The sequence below is a fragment of the Glycine soja genome, chromosome 2 (assembly GCF_004193775.1).
Source record: "Glycine soja cultivar W05 chromosome 2, ASM419377v2, whole genome shotgun sequence".
Lineage (NCBI taxonomy): Eukaryota > Viridiplantae > Streptophyta > Magnoliopsida > Fabales > Fabaceae > Glycine > Glycine soja.
This window is the reverse complement of record NC_041003.1, coordinates 31,459,313-31,465,941: the sequence shown is the minus strand read 5'-3', so window position 1 is coordinate 31,465,941 and position 6,629 is coordinate 31,459,313. Positions and strand designations below refer to the sequence as shown.

The 6,629-nt window shown below is 32.0% G+C and overlaps 1 long non-coding RNA gene across 1 annotated transcript; it reads left to right on the top strand.

Moving 5' to 3' along the window:
- The first annotated feature begins 493 nt into the window (after positions 1 to 493).
- Positions 494 to 1,587, top strand: LOC114371441. Its single transcript, XR_003658048.1, has 3 exons — positions 494 to 565; positions 723 to 769; positions 1,089 to 1,587. It is a non-coding gene; the product is annotated as an uncharacterized LOC114371441 (long non-coding RNA).
- The last annotated feature ends 5,042 nt before the right edge of the window (positions 1,588 to 6,629 follow it).

Sequence of the window (6,629 nt, the reverse complement as noted above, 5' to 3'; positions counted from 1 at the left end):
CAAGACTTTGCCTTAAAATAAAGAATGAAACGTTTCCTGGATTGGGTTCTTGGCAAATCAGGATCTGCTGCTTTAGTGCTTCACTGTTTTTTTTTGTCTTGAGGAGCACTTGGTGCAACTTTTCTTGTTCTACACAAGATTGAAAACAAGAGGTTGGACACTATTTCCTTTGTGTGTGTGTTCTGTGTAAATGTAATTGCTGGAATCATGCAACATGAACTCTTAATGAATTTAATTTCGCTTATTGAAATCTTATAGGTCCTCTGCTTCTCATCAATGTCTTTTGAGGTACTGATCAGACTTCTACTCCAAAGTAGAAGACATTTGGTTTTATGAATTTAGTATTCTTACAAAATGCTATGAGCACCATGTGATGTGGCATTTTATTTGAGCTTAATTCCATCTGAATTATGAAGCTATTTTTTCTATAATTGTAATATATTAATAGTGGAGTACAAAGAATGGTGATATTGTCTCTCTTTCTCTCTGTGCGTTTCAGATGGACCTAATAGCAAAACTACATTACCCATATATTGTGGAGTACAAAGATGCTTGGGTGGAGAAGGTAAAGACCGTAAAATTCAGTCTTTCTTTTTCTTATTGAATTTTCCTTTATACTTTTATATATAGATAAAAATTTAAGTTTGAAGTTCTATATAATGTATAGGCTTATTTAAATGTTCACGAATCCTTAATATTTATGTTATTTTCATGTTCTGTAGGATGACTACATATGCATTATAACTGGCTATTGTGAAGGAGGAGACATGTAAGTTTGGTAATATCTGTTAGTGACACCATTGTTTCTAGCATAAATTAAGTATGTGAGTTATTCATTATTTGTGATTAGAGAGAATGCCATTGCCATATAATTATGTCTAAGAAGTAAAATGTTTTGTTAGCTATCTGCATGTAACCTATTTGCCTAAAGTCTTAAACATTAGGTAAGATCCCGAGAATGATTTTCACAACTCTTAAAGTCTTAACCCGTCCTTTGGGTGAAAGCCTGCTAAACTTGAAATGTGGATAACTTACAAACTTCTATTTTGTAAGTCTAAATCATGGAATACTACGTTCTTCTGGAGCAGGGCTGCGAATATAAAGAAAGCTTGGGGATCTTATTTTTCGGAGGAGGTAACTAATAAGGCTTTGTGTTCCATTCCTTGGTTACTCTTCCATTTTTGGGGATCTTATCAATAAAATAAATAGATCCTCCATTTCTCCACTGCCAATTGTTTACTCTTCCACACTGTAAGTAACTTGGTTTTAGTTTTTTAATTGTGACAATGTTAAAAATTTTGTAAGCATTAGCTTCAAGGGAAGTGTTTGAATTTATACAAAATATCTCATAATATATTTAATGTGTCTTAAAATATTTTAGAATATCTCTAAATATTATGTAATCAAATAGACATCATACTAAGGAAGTAATCTTGAGAGTTGTTTCATAATTTCATTATGTTTCCTTATTTAGTCATTGTAAGCAATTTTATTTTATTAGCTTGTGTTGTGTGCTTGGGCTTGTTCTAGCAGTGCTTGGCTATTCGGCTTACACTTACCCAAAAGCTAGGAATATTAATGGGTGTCTCCAAGTACGTATACTAGCTGTTCCTTTCCTTTTATTTCATTTTTTGTTATTTTTCTATAGCTTTCTATATTTGTTGGCGCTTGACATGGTTAAATATTAATGGACACGAAAAGATTATTTATAACTATAAATGCCCAGTATTCTTTTTGAAATTCACGGAGTCCATTTTTTTTCTAGTTAATATTATTTATATTATTATACTATAAGTTTATTATAGAGTTTAAGCACAATTAAAAATTCTTTATTCTTTTCCACGAAAATATTCAGCAAAAATTAACTAGAAATCATGAATATAGTAAAAGTTATGTGAAAAATAAATTTAACATGTAATAAAAAATTGAAAATTTTATTATTAGATTATTTCTCAGTTATTTATTAGACTTTTTTCACGCAATTTTATGATGTTGTTGTAAATTTATATGATTACTAAGGATGAACAGACTGCATGTGTTCTAGTAAATTTCCTAGGACTTGTCTTTTATTCTTAGATACAGAAAAATATGATTAAAAAATGAATGAGTGTTATTTTAATAATTTAAATAATATAAATTATGTAAAATAGTCAAATATAAATTATTTTATGTAATAAATAAATGCAATGAATATCAAAATTAAATACTAGTTTTTTAAAATATGAAAGACCAAATATATAATGAAAATTATCAATACCGGTATTTGGAATGTGCCATGTTTGTAGGAAAAAGAAACACTTTCCGTTTATTTGGAATATGTCTCTAGTAATAGTAATGTGTTAAAACTTGAAAGAAATGAAAGTGGTATTCACACTGGTAATCATGGGTTTATACTTGATTTTCAGGCAAGAGATGTCCTTGCAGTAGAGCTTTTATAGAAGGATGCACGACTTGCTGCTAGTGGGGAGTTGGGAAAAGCATGTCCTGGTGGAGCGTAAGTATGGACCTTTGGTGGAACTTGTATATCAAAGTGGTGCCTGTGTAAATAAAAATTTATTTGTCCATTATATCTTTATGGGAATATGGCTGATCATTGTTTACATTTATGCACTTCATATCCAAGTAACTTAAGGTTGATTATCTGGTCAAAATGTTTGGAAATTTAGTAGTGGGGATTAAATTGCAGGACTAGCTCTCATATAAAATAGAATGCAAATAATGCCGCACTTATGCACTATTATTTTACCGGGCAACAATTAAGGGTGTTGGGTAAAAAGAAACTTTGCAATGCTTTATGATGATTGATGAGTTTGTGGTAATTTTCTGGATAATTTGTTTAAAAATCTCCTTGATAGTTTGAATGTTTGAATTTTACTGACATGCTAATATATATTATTAATTACAATCATGCTAATATATATTATTTTTAATTATTTATATTTTCTCTGATGGGATATAAACCAAAAAATATCAATATTTAAAAATAATATTTAATTCAAAGACGGTGCTGAGGTAAACACCGTCTTTGAATATCAGCTTACTAAGACGGTGCTTATCTTAGCAACGTCTTGGAAAGTAGGCATTCTAAGATGACGTAAGTAACGTCTTAGAATGTGAGCAACTTTCAAAGATGTTGTTGAGGTAAGCACCGTCTTAGTAAGCTGACATTCAAAGACGGTGCTTACCTTAGCACCGTCTTTGAAAGTTGCTCACTTACTAAGATGGTGATTTTGGACCCGTCGTGGAAATTTTTAACCTTCAACGACGTCACATTCTACGACGGGTGAAAAACGTCATTATATCCTCTGTTTGACCGACGTAGAAGCACTTTTTTATAATAGTGCACCAAAGTTTATTTGGGGAAAACATCGGAAATATCAAAAATGGAAAAGGTCAAGGGTCTGCGTATTTTGAAAATGAGGGTTTAGGAGTCATTTACGCACGGGGAAGGTATTAGCACCCCACGCATTCATCACAAGGGATGACAGCCTCTAATCGAGTGTGCAAATCATGACTTCAATATTATTTATTTTCCCTTTTACCTTTATTTTCCCTTTTTGTATTTTTTTTTTACTTTTTGGTCCTTTTTATATTTTTTTTTACTTTTTTGGGGTCGACAAGGGTGTTTCCCTCGCTCCTACGTATTCCTCAATTGCAATGAGGAAATCAGACCTATGTAGTTCTTTAAGAACTAAACGTTGGTTAAATTGGTTTTTTTTTTTATCTTTTTTGAAAGATTGATTTGAACCAAAGAAAAGTCGTTTAAGGCGTTGAACCTTGAAATGATCTTTTGATTTTTGAAGGGAGAGAATCGTTAAGGTGTTGGACCTTGAAACAATCTCTTGATTTTTGAAAAGAAGAGAAATAGTTGTTTAGGCGTGTAGAAGCAAGCTTCACGATGATGAATCAAATTGATTCAAGTATTTTTGATAATGACAAAAATGATGACAAAAAGCCCAAAGAATGATTTCAAGATCGAGTCCACAAATTCAAGATCAAGTTTCATGAGAAGAAATCAAGAAGATTCAAGAATCAAGAGAAGTTTGATTTCAAGATTCAAGAGAAGATAAATTCAAGATTCAAGAGAAGAAATCAAGAAGACTTCACAAGGGAAGTATTTAAAAGATTTTTCAAAAAACAAACACAGCACAATTTTGTTTTTCAAAAGAGTTTTTCTCAAAATTTTCTAAGTTGCTAGAGTTTTTACTCTCTGGTAATCGATTACCAGTTTCCTGTAATCGATTACCAGTGGCAAAGTTTGATTTCAAAAGTTTTCAACTGAATTTGCAGCGTTCCAATTGATTTCAAAATGGTGTAATCGATTACAAGATATTGGTAATCGATTACCAGTGTATCTGAACGTTGAAATTCAAAATCAATTGTGAAGAGTCATATCCTTTCATAAAAAGCTTTGTGTAATCGATTACATGGTTTTGGTATCTTGTAGAAAGTTTAACTACTTCAAGATTCATGGCCTCTTCAAATTCTTTGTTTCCTGAAGGAAATTCCATCCATAGGCCCCTATCTTCAATGGTGAGGGTTACCACTATTGGAAAACCCGTATGTAGATTTTCATTGAAGCCATAGATTTAAACATTTGGGAAGCAATAGAAATAGGACCTTACATACCTACTATAGTAGATGTAAGCACTAGCACCACAACACAAAAACCTAGAGATAAGTGGACTAAAGAAGATAGAAGAAAAATCCAGTATGATCTTAAAGCCAAAAACATTATTACTTCAGCCCTAGGAATAGATGAGTATTTTAGAGTGTCAAATTGCACAAATGCCAAGGAGATGTGGGATACTCTCCAACTTACACATGAAGGCACCACTAATGTGAAAAGATCTAGAGTCAATACCCTTACACATGAATATGAATTGTTTAGGATGAATCCTAATGAAAACATACATAGTATGCAGAAAAGATTCACACATATAGTCAACCATCTTGTCTCTTTAGGAAAAATCTTCCCTAATGAAGATCTAATTAATAAAGTTTTAAGATGCTTAAGTAGGGAATGGCAGCCCAAGATGACTTCTATTTCTGAAAGTAAAGATCTTTCCTCTATGTCTCTTGTTACTTTGTTTGGAAAATTGCAGGAACATGAAATGGAACTCCAACGTCTTAATCAAAATGAAGAAACCAAAAAAAAGAAAAGAAGTATAACACTTAAAGCCTCCTCATCAATGCAAGAAGAAAATGAAGAAGAAGAATCAGATGATGAAGAAGACTTCTCACTCTTTGTGAAGAATTTTAAAAAATGTCAAGAAAAAAAGAATCGAGAGGTGTCAGAACTTCAACAATGGAAGAAGATCTCAAGAAGACTCTCAAGTTCTTAGATGCTACAAATGCAACCAACTTGGTCGCATCAAAGCAAATTGTCCTTCAAATGAGGAATGGCCTGAGAAAAGTGATAAGAAAAGGTATGAAGAAAGAAGGACCAAGAAGGCCTACATTGCATGGGATGACAATGACTCATCCGACGGTTTCGAGAAGGAGATCAACCTTCTAACCAAGGACTATGAAAGTGACGAGAACATCTCTCAAGAAGATTAAGCAAAAAGTAAAAAATATGACTTCCATCTTTGAAGAATTAGATACTTTAATCATGAAAAAGGTAACATCAAAACCATTCTTTTTAAAAAAATTATTTTGGTTGAAATTTTCCTTTCAATTAATTTTGATTATGATGACTAACAAAATTTTATTTGTTTGTCTTGATTGATTGAAATTGTGAGTATGTGTTTATATGTTCTTGATTGAGTTAATTTTCTTTCTCAAAGCATGAAGTCTCATTTAAATATTTTGATAATATCTATGATCTTTATTCTTCAATACTTGTGTTGATTATTTTGATATAATTGAATATATATATGTTTCCTTTAAATAATTATGCATGATTTTGAATATGATATGTGAATTAGTTTATTAAGATTCATTCATAAAGTATTTTTCATATATATTTTCTTTAAGAAAGTATTTTGATATTCATTCAAATCCATTTTCCCTTAAAAGTCATTCACCATTTAGTTTTGGCTAAAATGCTCTCTGGTAATCGATTACCACAATAGTGTAATCGATTATAGGCAGTTAAGTAAGGAGTAATCGATTACCAAATATTGTAATCAATTACAATGCGTCCCTGCAATATTTATCATGACTTCCTCTTTGTTTTGTTTCCCTTTCTTTCTTTCATGCTCCTGTGTTCATATAACTCTTTCGATGCTTTTGTATTTGGTGTGGTTGTTTACTTAATACATGCATTTATAAATATTTGTTTATTTGATGCACACATGGCACCTACACCTTTGCACACACGGTGAGTTATTAGGGCCCTATACCCGGGTCCATGGGAACATAGGAAGTGGAGGTTGATCTATGGTCATGCTGAGTCTCCGACTCGCTTGATGACAGTGAAGCCTCATCTAGAGTTTTTCTCTTTGATGATACATTGTCACTGGTAGTCCCTACTGCCACAATGTTTGATATCAAAGAGGATGATATCTCTAGAAACCTTTGAAAGATATATGCGACCACCTTGGGAGTTATCACTAAGTAGCAAACCTTTAGTCCCTCCTATTAGGTTCTTGAAATAGGGGCACGGAACAAACACACTATGTTTC